The sequence below is a fragment of the Lonchura striata genome, chromosome 1, assembly GCF_050655825.1.
Source record: "Lonchura striata isolate lonStrDom1 chromosome 1, ASM5065582v1, whole genome shotgun sequence".
In the NCBI taxonomy this organism is placed as follows: Eukaryota; Metazoa; Chordata; class Aves; order Passeriformes; family Estrildidae; genus Lonchura; species Lonchura striata.
Genome location: NC_140703.1, coordinates 104,999,392 through 105,011,471, shown reverse-complemented (window position 1 = coordinate 105,011,471; position 12,080 = coordinate 104,999,392). Strand labels below are relative to the sequence as shown.

Genomic DNA, 12,080 nt, shown 5'->3' with positions numbered 1-12,080 from the left:
ATGCAGTGTACAGGACTCATAGTTTGCACTCAACTTTTGGCTTTTCTCTAGTATTTCCACTTTTTACTGTCTGTCAGCTCCAACAAGTTGGTTTTTACCTAAGTGGATTTTGGTTTGATTTGGTTCTGATGAAATTGTCGGCCATTTAAAAGTTGTACTATGGACTGATAACATAGGCACGTTATTTTCTCAGTTGTAAAAGTAAATACCTGGAGTGTTTTCCAAAATACAAGTTTCCCATTGGAAAAATAATGTTTATTTATTAATAGTAAAATTTTGTGTGAGGCTTCACTTTCAATAAAATCCAATCAAGGATAAATTATGAAAATGTAATTTTTAGTCTTATCCATAATGAAATTATGTGGTTTCTTATTTCAAAATACTTCTTGTTTTTACAACCTATAGTTTGAACATAACATTAAATCAAAATCAGAACAAAAATACTCAATTTGAAATGGAACATATTAATTTATCCAATTATTTTCTTTACAAATAAAATTCAGCTTTTCCTTTTGTTCCTATCACAATAAAAACAAATGTGGTGTGGTGTTTTCCAGTAGAACAGAAAGTCTGTGTTCAGATCAGGATGCACAGATTTTTTTTTTTTTTTTTTTTTTTTTTTTGCTTAGCATTTTAGGGTAATTTTATCTGTCATGCTGCGTCAAGTAGATTCCACATTAAAATGGTCTCTGTTCTTGGATATATATGTCAGCATTTGAAAGAGGGAGAGATTCTGCCCAAAGCTGTAGTCTTTTCTGGATTAGTGCCTCCAGACTTTGTGGTTAACCATGTGCCTCAAGTGTATTGGAAGTTACTTTCATGGTTTTTTTCTGCTCATTATGTTCAATCTTTGGCGTCTTTTATTTATTTTTTCATAGTTTACATAGATGCATGAAAGACTTTATTCAACTTTCTGTAATTTTTCTGTAATGGAAAGCAGTTTATAAGTGATTGCACCAAATTTCCATTTGGATTATTAGTGATCTCCTTAGTGAAAAAGAAATTAACATGGAAGGAGATATGTGATGATAATTAGAAAAAGTAATGCATAGCTTGACAAAAACCAGTGATTTTTGGAGACATAGTTAAATTGCAGTATTTGGAAGGCCTAAAAATGGAATGAAAAGGGAATCCATTTAGTGCAGTTAGATGATTGTGACCTCCATTGATAGTAATTGAAGGCCTGGCCCATTGAAACTACTTTTTAAAGTTTGTTGTATGACATTATGGGATATATTATGACAGATCAAAAAGAAACTGATGGTCCTAGTGATGTATAGTCTTATGTTTGTCGTCATAGTTCTCTGCCTTTTCAGTTTTACATACCCACTTGAAATTTACATTTTAATTTTTATGTAAGTCTTGCTTTTACTGAAAGATTCAAAACTTCTAGTGGAAAGCAGGAATGTAGTTTTGGCCAAAATAATGCTTGTAATACTAAGAAGTCAGAAATCAGTCAATGCAATGAATGCAGATGGCTATGAATCCAATAAAGGAAAAAATTATAAGCCCTTCACTGGAAGGATGTAAACCTGCCTTTGAGAAAGGATTAAGAGAAATGCCCTTGAAAGTCCTGTGTGGTAAGCTCTGAACCAGAAGATGCATAATAGCTTTTGTTTTCAATAAGTTTGTTGTTTGGTGCCTTGCCATAGCTAGGCAAACTGAAAACCCTCATTCCATGATTCTAAGGCATTGAATTATGAAAGATTTTGCTAAAGTTCATTCTTACAAAGCACTGTCTATAAAGATGAAGTCACTTAATTTTTACAGGCTATTTCCCACTGCTTTTAGCATGAATGTTCTTAGACTGATACCTGGGAAATGAATGTGTCAGGCTGAAACAAGAATATTAATCTTTTTGGCTTTGTCTCTCTGTTATTTCCTGTGCAGTGCCCTTTTGTGAAGAGATCTGGGGTCACATTCTTTTCCCCCTGATTTTTTCTCATTAATACCTTCGGTTATGAAAACTAGTAATTTCCAGAGTCCGTGGTTTTGAAAAACAGAGTGGTTTTTCTCATTAATACCTTTGGTTATGAAAACTAGTAATTTCCAGAGTGCATGGTTTTGAAAAACAGGGTGGCACTGGGACAAGTGGAAGTCATTGGTAATGAAGTATGCAGAGGACTCTGGCCACACTGCAATTGCGTAGCTATGGAAATTGTTGATTGACAGGAAAATAATGCATGCTAAAGGATACTCTGGTCTTCAAAGAGAATTATGTTTACTTAGATAAACACAATTTTCAGAACCAAGAGCAAGCAAAAACTTTTACTTTTGAACATTTATTATGGAGATATTTTTATGGTTATTATTTTAATATATATATTCTTAAACAGTTATGTCTTTACATTTCTGTCATCCTTTTTTGTTTTCATGCCTAAGCATTTAATACAGGTGCTGTATCATAAATTTCAAAAAAATTGCCATTGTTCTAACATGAATCATATTTTATGGGATAGAATAACTATGACTTAACTGGAAAATGAGGAATAAGACAGTCTTTTGAAAACAGCACTGTCTCTTTATAACCTGCACTATTAAAAACAATTCCCAGAAAGTAATTTCATTACTTTTTGCTTAGATTCCTTTCACAGTGGATAAATCCATCAGATTCTGTGCAGAAATCTAGCTACTACAGTACTTCTTGATTCAATGGTGCCATTTGCCTATTTTACCAATCAGGAGCATAGGATGGCATTTTTCTTCTGAGGAAGTTGTATAGATTTTCTCCCCTGTTTAATATTATCCTTATCCTAATATCATCAGACATCTCTCTGAGGTTCTCAAAATCCTTTTATCATGTCCTCACTGGTCATGTTGAAATTTTAGCAATCCATATTTTCTCTGAGTCCACTGGTTCAATGCAACATAAAATCTCAAGTCAATTCCTTCTTCCTGACTCAGTGTTTGTCTGCATTCCTAGCCAATTCTTTCCAAGATCAGAGTGTGGAAAAGTTACATACCTGAAAAAGACTGTTCTTTAACATGTTTTTTCCCTAATTTTTGAAATTCAAAATGACAAAAAGAGTTGTAGAAATTCCTTTAAATAGCATTGACACCTAACAAGGAAAAAACCAGCATCTCATGAAAGGATGAAGGAATTTTATTACATTTACATGGTCTTTCACAATATTATCTTGGGAATTATGAACAATAAAATTGCAAAGAATGTCTAGTTAGAGATGCAATGCCATAGGGAGTATTTCAAAGGGACATGCAAAGCAAATACTATGTAGAAATTTAAATTACAAGGTTTCTTTTGTTTATTTTTTTTTTTCTTAAAGAAGTGAGAAAGTCCTTTAAAATCTTATGCTTCATTTTAAACTTAACTAGAGCATTGGCAGAGATGCAACAACTGGAAGGCCAGCCTAAGCCTTTGATTAGAGGAAGTTTTTCTTCTATACCACTGGGTATTGTGTAGGAAACTATAGAGCTTGAAGGAAAGAATGAAGAATTTTGGAAGAAAAACCCCTGTTTTTAAACTTGAGCTAGGAATTGTGATGCCTGGTTAACTCTTTACTCATGCAATCTGTCCTGCTGCATCTCCAGTGGTGCAGGGCAGTTGGTGCCGTGTTTTGTCTGTTTATCCCAAACTCATGGTGGACCTCATGCTGATAAAACAGAGCACCTGTGGTGAGCACAAAACTGGCAAGAGTGGAAAATACTTGGGAATGTGGTTTGAGACAAACCACAGGCTCTGTAAGGCTGACAAATAGAACACTTCAGATAAGATAAAAATTGTACTATATAAATGTATGCCTATTCAAATGCTTTCAGTCTTTTAACAAAGTATTGAATTCAGTTTAATCTAGATTATATTTTGCTAATTATATGCATACATACACATATATATGTATATATATATATATGTATGTATGTATATATGCACCTAAGACTCTCTGAGCTTTCCTGAATGCTGAGACTAATTCTAAGGTGATTTAGCTTGTCTTATTTACAGGAGCTGCACTTTTAGTTGAACTGGGTACAGACTTTTTTCTGGAATAGAATTGTTTTCCTTGTAATTCTGCAACAATTTTCCATTAGATAGAGATCCCTTTCTTGACTGTTTTCCCCTCTCATGTGTTGTTATTTATGAGTACTGCAATGCATTAATATTGTACTTTTTCCTGTTTCTGATTGTTTTGTTCTTTCCTTATTGTTAACCAGAATTTACTATTAGGAACTGACAGTAGAAATTTTTGATGCCATTGTTAACATAATATTGAGAAGCTGAAGATCTGCTGATCTCTATCAAAACTTCTCATAAATTATTTTCTTCTTCAAATTCACTTCCTTTTCTTGGCCAGTTTGCAGTCCAGTGAGCCAACTTTTCAGTTATTTCATATTTCTGCAATTTAACCTTTGATGAAGTACTTGGCTTAATGCTTTTTGAAGATGTAAGTACTTAATTCTATTTTTGCTGAATCCTGGAGCACTGAAAATTCTGCAGAGCAAGCCAGGCTGTTTTTAACCTTCTACTAATTTTTATTTTTATTTACACAGAGTTGCTTTTCTCAACAACAAATAAATTGAAGACTTATGTATATATCACTAACAAAATTTAATTTTGTGTCGTGATTAATTCTTGAGCCAATAAAACTTCCTGGAGACAAAGAAAGAAAAAAAAAAGAAAAAACTGTGTATATCTTCTGCAGAAAAAGAAGGGCAAGAGCACAGCCAGGGTGCAGAGGAGGGCACAGCTGGGATTTGCTGGAGAGGCAGCGTGATAGCAGCCAAGGCTGTGGGCTCCTGGTGCCAAGCACTGCTTTGGGCTCTTGGCCTCTGGCTGCTGCCATGGTCCAAGTGTTCAGTGGTGCAGTGGGCATGGGCACAGCCCCCTGGGAGCTGCCTGCCTGTTGCAGTGCGAGTTCACAGGTGTTTGCTTCCTGGCATGTGTGTGGCAACTTCCAGCAGCTGTGATGCCTAGTGGCAGGTTTCCTAAGTGGCTGGGAGACAGAATGATGACTCAGCACAGCTGATGGGTTTGAAGGTAGATTTTCTATGCTAGGCTCTCTTGTGGCTATGGAAGACTACAGAATCCTTTTGGAGAGCAGATCTGATTCTGCTGCCTCTTCCTGCCACATCTGGGGCTAAAACAGCTCAAGGCAATAGCACAGAGCTAAGGGTGGGAAGCTGATGGGTTTCAGGGGAAGGTGTGCTTGTCCCTGAACTCTATTACAGAGCTCTGAGACAGAGGGCTCAATGATAGTCACAGCCTTTAAGTTACCTCTCATACACTTAAAATCATGCTAACCTAAAACTGATATTATTTTTAAATGAATATCTTCGATCCTAAAGGTATCTGAGGCTCATCCTGCCTGTTTCCCCAAATGCCAGGCATCAGTTCCACAGACTAATGGTCAGGCAGGAGGGAGAGCTGCTGTACTGCAGCTGGGGAGAAGGGTGATGTGACAAGGTTGGGCTATGCTCCCAAAAGTCTAGAGTTGGTAGAAGTGTCCATCACCAGTCAGGTGCTTCTCTCCAAGCCTGACCATGCAAGAGTTGCACTAGACTAACAAATCACTTTCCATACTTCATGTTAATGCCATCTTTCCTGCTGCAGCTGCATGACTTGGCCTAATGTGACTTGTGGGAACTGAACTGCAACCCTCATCAGCCCTTCCTGAGAACACTGCCTTGGTCTGAGTTTGTATGTTTTAAACAAGGTCCTTGCTCTGGAAACCTGGGTGACTTCAGGATATATTTTCAAGTGTTTTGGAAATGGTTTATCATTCTTTCTGGAATCAAACTATTTTCCACCTTTCCTGAAAACATCCTAATTCAACTCTTCTGGTAAAGGATCATGGACATAGTGGCTATCAAAACTCTTGTCAGAAGCTTGTTCACTGTCTTACATCCCAAGACAGAACTAGAGAGATCCCAGCAGGGAGGGCTTCTGGAAGGAATGGGCAGAAGGAGGCAGAGAACAGAAAATTGAGATTGAGTAGCATAATAACTGTATTTTAAGGGGATGGTTTATAGGATTTGAAATTTTGCTCATGTAACAAAAGGATTGTAAAAATAAATTATAAATCACGATGTTTTCATTATTTGCTGTTGGTCCCACTGGCTTTTGTTGAAAGTAAATATTCATAGTTAATTTGGGTACTGGCCAAAACAATATCTTACCACAAAGCATTGTTCTTATTACAAATTTTAGAGTATTTATGGAAATGAATCAATTAGTCAGATGGAAGAATTGAATTTCAAATGTGAAATGAGCCTGTGTTAGGTATAGCCATACATAGAAATTATGTGCACTCTGCCATAAATTATGCAGGCATTTAGCTCTGAAATGCTGAAATACACTTCATTGCATCTGGAAGATTTCAATGGCCTTTCACTTGCATGCTTTGAAAGATGGCTAATAACTCAGACCTATTTTCTGGAAAACATGGCTCTAAATAAATGTATAAATGCCCTAAAATGAAGCTTTTGTCACTACTTTGCTACTGTTAAAAAATCTCAAACTTTACAATAAGACCTAGGAAGGCAAATCTTCACCCCCAAGGTGAAGGCATCTCTTGATGGGAAAATAGATCAACCTAATACTTCTCAAATTCCATGAAGTAATGATGGATTTTAGACATCATTATTCTAGAGAGGTCTATTTAATTCTGTTTTCAGTGAAAGTATTCTGTAGTCAGTAATCCTTTGCAGTACTGACTCACCAGCAGTGATCCTAATTCCCCCATGCATTTGTCCACTTGCCATCTTCACCCACCTTCAAAATGAGCAGACAACTCAAAAAAAAAACCCAAAAAAAACCCCAAAACAAACAAAAAAAAACCCAAACAGATTCCTGAACGAATTTTCATATCTGTTGGAATCTGTGGTATTGATGATCCCGAGATTGTAAAAAGTCTCTGTCTATCTGCCCCGCTGCCAAAGAAGGAGTCATAATTGGTCTGTGCTGGTTTCAAGGTTGTTTATTCTGTTTATCTCTAACATGTTCTGCTGCCCTGCCCAGCTCTGTCCTGCAGGGCAGCGTGTGGGGCTCTGCCCTCAGTGGGATGTTACAAACATTAAATACCAGAAACTCCCTGTGCTGTATTTACAATAATGTGCCAATATCTATCATCTATGTTGAACAGTGTGTCCCCAAACTAAACCAATAGAAAAATGCCAACACTACAGTGAAACATGGAGGGCATGACAAAGGAGAAAAAGGACAAAACACACCAAATTTCCTCCATCTTGTCCCCTTTGAACCCCTAATCTAGAATCTTAAAATTTTACTTTTGCACCCGTGCCACACTTAATTATTACTTATATCAAACACTCAGAGCTTGTAATTAATCCTGTAAGATTGCAAACTCTTTTCCATGGACAGAGATCACAGACAGTATCTCTGGGGACCCTGTACAGGGGGGTTCCTGACCCCCTGCCAGGGTCTCAGGCCTTCTAAGGCAGCCAGAGGGAAGCCCTGAATTCCCACACATATCTTCAAAAAAGAAAAAAAATTGCTCTCTTTTTTTTCTTGGGTTGATACAGAAGAACATCCCATATCACATAGCTGAAAATTAATGTGCTGATATATGCAGAAGAGGGAGTGTGTTTTTGACAGGTTGTGTTTCAGTCAAGAGAAGTAGGCAGCAGTATATAGAGCGGAAAGCAGCAGCGTAGGAAACCATGGTGATCTCTTAGGGTGACGTCTCTTGCCATCCCAGCTATCTCAGCATTTAATCTGTCATGGTTCATAAAGCAACATTTTAAAACCAGCAAGGTCTCTTCCCACCATTGTTCCCACTGACAGCTCTTCTGGAACCTCCCAGCTCAACTATTGGAAATCTTTTCTAACTTCAGGCCTGAATACATTAAAGAACATAACATAATGTAAGGAAATAAAAAATGACTGTTCCTGATCAGCCTAGAGCTCTTTCCAAATGAGCGGCACATTTCTGCCGCAGTCAGGTGGCTCTTCTGCAGGACCACTCGAGCAAAGAAGCAAAACATTTCCTTGGTGTATTCTCCCCATTCATTCTCTTTTTGTCCCTAGAGAAAGATACTGGTTTGGGCAGAAACATCCTTCAGATTGAATACAGCCTGTGGTCCATTATTTAGCTAATACAATCCTTTGAGTTTGCTGTGAAGAAACTTCTTCTCAGACTATTCCATCTAGCCCTTCCTTTCTCAGAGTCCAAGTGGTGTTTTTTTTGTTGACACTGAGTTCTACCTCATTTCTAGGGGAGTACCACTGAGACTGCTAGCAAGTCACATAAGGGAATCTTATACATGAATTTTGCAATCAAAGTTCAGAATTTATCTCAGTGTGTTGTAGCCTCTTGTCTTTCTAAACAGGATCCCACTTTTTATGCCACACTGTGAGGCTAATTATTCTCAATTTATTTGCACAGCCCTGCATTTGCCATCTATTATTCCTGAAATATAAAATGATCTAAATTATTTTATTGGCTGCACTACCTAATTATTCCTCATTTGTTTTTATTCTCTTCCAATTTAGTATCATCTGCAAAGTTGAAAATCATGTTTTCATATCATAATTAGACCTCTAAGAACCTTAGAAAGCTGCTTGGTGAAACAATAAATTAGAAATGCATGAAATTATGAGCTAAAACATTTCAGTTGTTTGCCTGTGGGCCATAATGTTGCAACAGACAGAAGTGATATGAAGAAGTAGTTATGATAAGAAAGTTGGTTAGGAATAACTGGCAAGGATGTAGAAGATAAACTGACACAGCCCAGCTGCATTAGAAGATGTACTTGTTTGGACAGTGCATTGCTGATATCAGGAGCCTCCTAAAAGTTCCCTTTTTGCCCCAGATACGTGTAGCCACTGTGTAGAGAAGTCAGTTAGGACCTGTGACTTTGATGCAGACAGAATTTTCTACCTTAAGAAGGTAGTTTTGTACCTCCATCATAAAGATTATCTCACCTTTAAATTATGGCTTACAGTATTTCCTGCACCTTAGAGATAACAGAGAAGATATTAGCACTAGTATGACAGAAGAGAGCTCCTTTACTTGTGTGGCTTAGCATAATGTAGCAGCAATCAGCCAGTCAGACGTTTGCTAAAGCCAGAAAGGCAGAGCAACTCAGTAGCTATAGGACTGAGTTCTATAGAACTATAGGTATAGAAACAGAACAAGAGAATCACTGTCTTACAAACAAGCAAATGAAAAAATAAAGCAGGCAAAATCTCTCTCCACTGCACTTATTTCAGTCTGTGTTCTTCTGAACAAGACTAATGTTGGGATCTCCACCCCTCTCAGAAGAGGAAGAAATCTGATGGACCAAGCAGTACAGTATCAGCCTTGAAGCCACAGAGCCTGTTCAGACCCTGAATTGTTCTTTATTTCCAGGTGGAAGAGATGATCTGCACTATAAGCACATAACCATCCTCAGCTGGTCTCCAGCAGGGAATCAGAGTGTTTCTGTGCTAGTTCAGTCAGGTGCAGACTTTGCATTTGTGCTGGTAAGTTTATGTTGGCTGTGATACCCTCCTCTTTCCAGTTCAGACAGTGCTTGGAAGAGGAGCTGCATTAAATTTCTCCCTCATGTTCCATGCCTTGGCTTTATTGTGAGAAACCATAAAATTAAGGGACAGACCATGGGATATCAGCCATGGCTTGATGTTAGATGATTTGTTGCTCTTGAAAAACCTGGCATGAAGAGTGAAGCTTATTGGGCAAGGACACTTCCATTGGCAGTGGGTGCAACAAATGATTTTGTGAATGAGACTGGGGAGGCCATGACACTTGTGGAATCCATCTGGTGATCTGAACATCTCTGGGCCCGATTCTGACTTCCCCAATGGTGTCAGTCAAGACTAGCCCTTCAGAACAATTGCACTAGTGATAATATTGACACGTATATGACATGAGATATCAGGGTTATGTCAGATCTGCCAGAAGGGATAGATTTTTATTGCTGTCTGTGGTGGCTTTTTGGCCTCCACTTTGTAAGCACATTTGATTACAGATGCAACTTAAATAATTTATATATCTTCCTGACTGACAGATATACTGGTTTATGTCCTAACTGCACAGGTATGTGCAGCAGTTGTTCTGAGCCAGCAGAAGGAACCCATAGGTATGGCACTTCAGCAACTTTATCTTTTCTCTCTAGGATGCCAAAAAAAGAAAAAATAAGTTTTTAAAAAATCCAACTGATCCTAATAAGATAATAGATTTAAATGCAATTATTAAATATCATATCTGCAGGATGAGGTTAAGGGCATTTATGTAATGTAATTTCATAAAATTCACTAAATCTATCAGAATTTACTCTTAATTGAGCTATAAATTTACAAGTTTTGAGTGGCTTAGTTTTGAGTGATGACACTCCTGCAAAATCAGTGATGTTCCTGGATGAATGAGTAATTTATCTTGAAAAGTAAAAATATTCATGAAAAGGTTGTAATGAACACTTGAAGGTCTGACTCTGTTTCTGTAGAGATCACACTGAATATGGATTAAATTGTTCTTCGATCGCATGAATAGTCTCCTAAATCTAACATAGAATTTCTGTTCCTTCATGAGATGACAAAAAGATTTCAAAGGGAGTTAATTAAAAATTACAGATTTCAGCAAAAATTCTATTAAACATCAACACATGCCTATTTTATTTATTTTTTTTTTAAATTCTGGAACACTTTCAAGCATATCCATTATTTCTTTAAATATTCAGAATAATTATCAATGAAACTCAATATGTTACAGAAATCTGGATGTTATTAATATGTCATTAAAATGATAAGGCAACTGTAAGAATTTAAGAGTTGTCCTGGTTTAGGGTAAATTTGGACAGAAACTTTTGAAGTGGTCTCTTCTATACAGCAAATTCAAGCTACCCCTCCCCCAATTGACTCAAAAGACATAAATCTCCTTCTAGAGAAATGGAAAAAATTGTTTATTTAACAATCAAAGTACTCACAAACATGAGAAAATGAATAATATTATACAATGGAACCTCTCGTTGTTCTGAAGAAATGGCAAATTCAGAAATTCTCTTGTATTTCAGAGTGCTTTTCATGGGTGTGTGCTTGGCTTTCTCTCAGTCTGTCGGGGCTCTCTGGCTGCAGTGCAGCTTGGGGACCCTGGACAATAGTCCTGGTGTTCCCAGACCAAACAATAGCTGAACAGTTCTAAAAACCTTCTGGCCTCAGCTAACTAAAGGCAACTATCTAAAAGCAAACTCCTTTGCTGCAGGCATCACACTGAGCTCTTATCTCTATATTTGTGAATAGAGCCACGAAATATTCCAGCACTTTCCCTTCTCCCCCACTTCACTCTTGGAACCAGTCTTAGATGGTCAGAACTTAATATTCAGCACACAAACAGAACAGAGGATTGGGGATACAAGCATCATAAAGTCACCCTAGGAAAATTTTGCAAAAGGAAAAAAAAAAGGAAGAGGGACAAATATCTGAAAATACCATCTGAATTATAAAATTTCTAAGACTGGAAATAGGAACTTGATTTTTATGATGAGAAACAACATCTGATAAAATGTTTGTCGGCCAAGTTCTCTGATTTTATTTCCACCATTATTCTATTGCTTTTCCAGTTTACCACATTCCATAATGTTTGTGAGACAACACTGAAATGTGGATAAAGCAAGCACGAATATAAGCAATGCCATTTTTTAAAAAAATCAGGCCACTATTTTTTCCCTTATACTGAGCTTGTAGTGGCATAAATGTTCCCCTAAAGCCCATGGTCCATAAACTTCTTGTAAAAACTGACTTTGAGATAGTAAAAAAGTGACCTCAAGGGAACAATTTAAGAAAAGATTCCTCCTTTAATCCAGTGTGGCCCAGCTGTCAAATCTTCCAGTACTGCCTTGGCCCTGAATGTCTCATTTTCCTCCATCTCATTGAGCCAAAATTGAGGGATGAAATTTGTAGTCCCTGTGAGTGATGTGGCTCCCATGCCATCCCTGAGAGGGTGGCAGTGCTGGCTGTAACCCTTCCAAACCCACAGAGGAGGCTCAGCATCTGTGGCTCAGCTGCTGTGCAGTACCTGGGGAAAAGCTAGCACAGAGGTGTTTTCTATAGCAAGAATTTGTCCTAAAATTCCTGTCCTTTCTTTGCCTGTATTCCCCCAGCCCCCTCTATC

The 12,080-nt window shown here is 37.5% G+C and overlaps 1 protein-coding gene across 17 annotated transcripts in view; it reads left to right on the top strand.

Moving 5' to 3' along the window:
* The window catches only part of LOC110483230 (uncharacterized), a 305,445-nt gene that overhangs the window by 116,142 nt on the left and 177,223 nt on the right, over positions 1-12,080 (top strand). The window contains exon 5 of one of the 17 annotated variants that reach the window (XR_014949927.1): positions 9,324-9,436. The exons of the other annotated variants lie outside the window; for them this stretch is intronic. The gene's annotated coding sequence lies outside the window, so the exon portion shown is untranslated. The remainder of the gene's footprint in view (positions 1-9,323; positions 9,437-12,080) is intronic. 17 annotated transcript variants of the gene reach the window in all.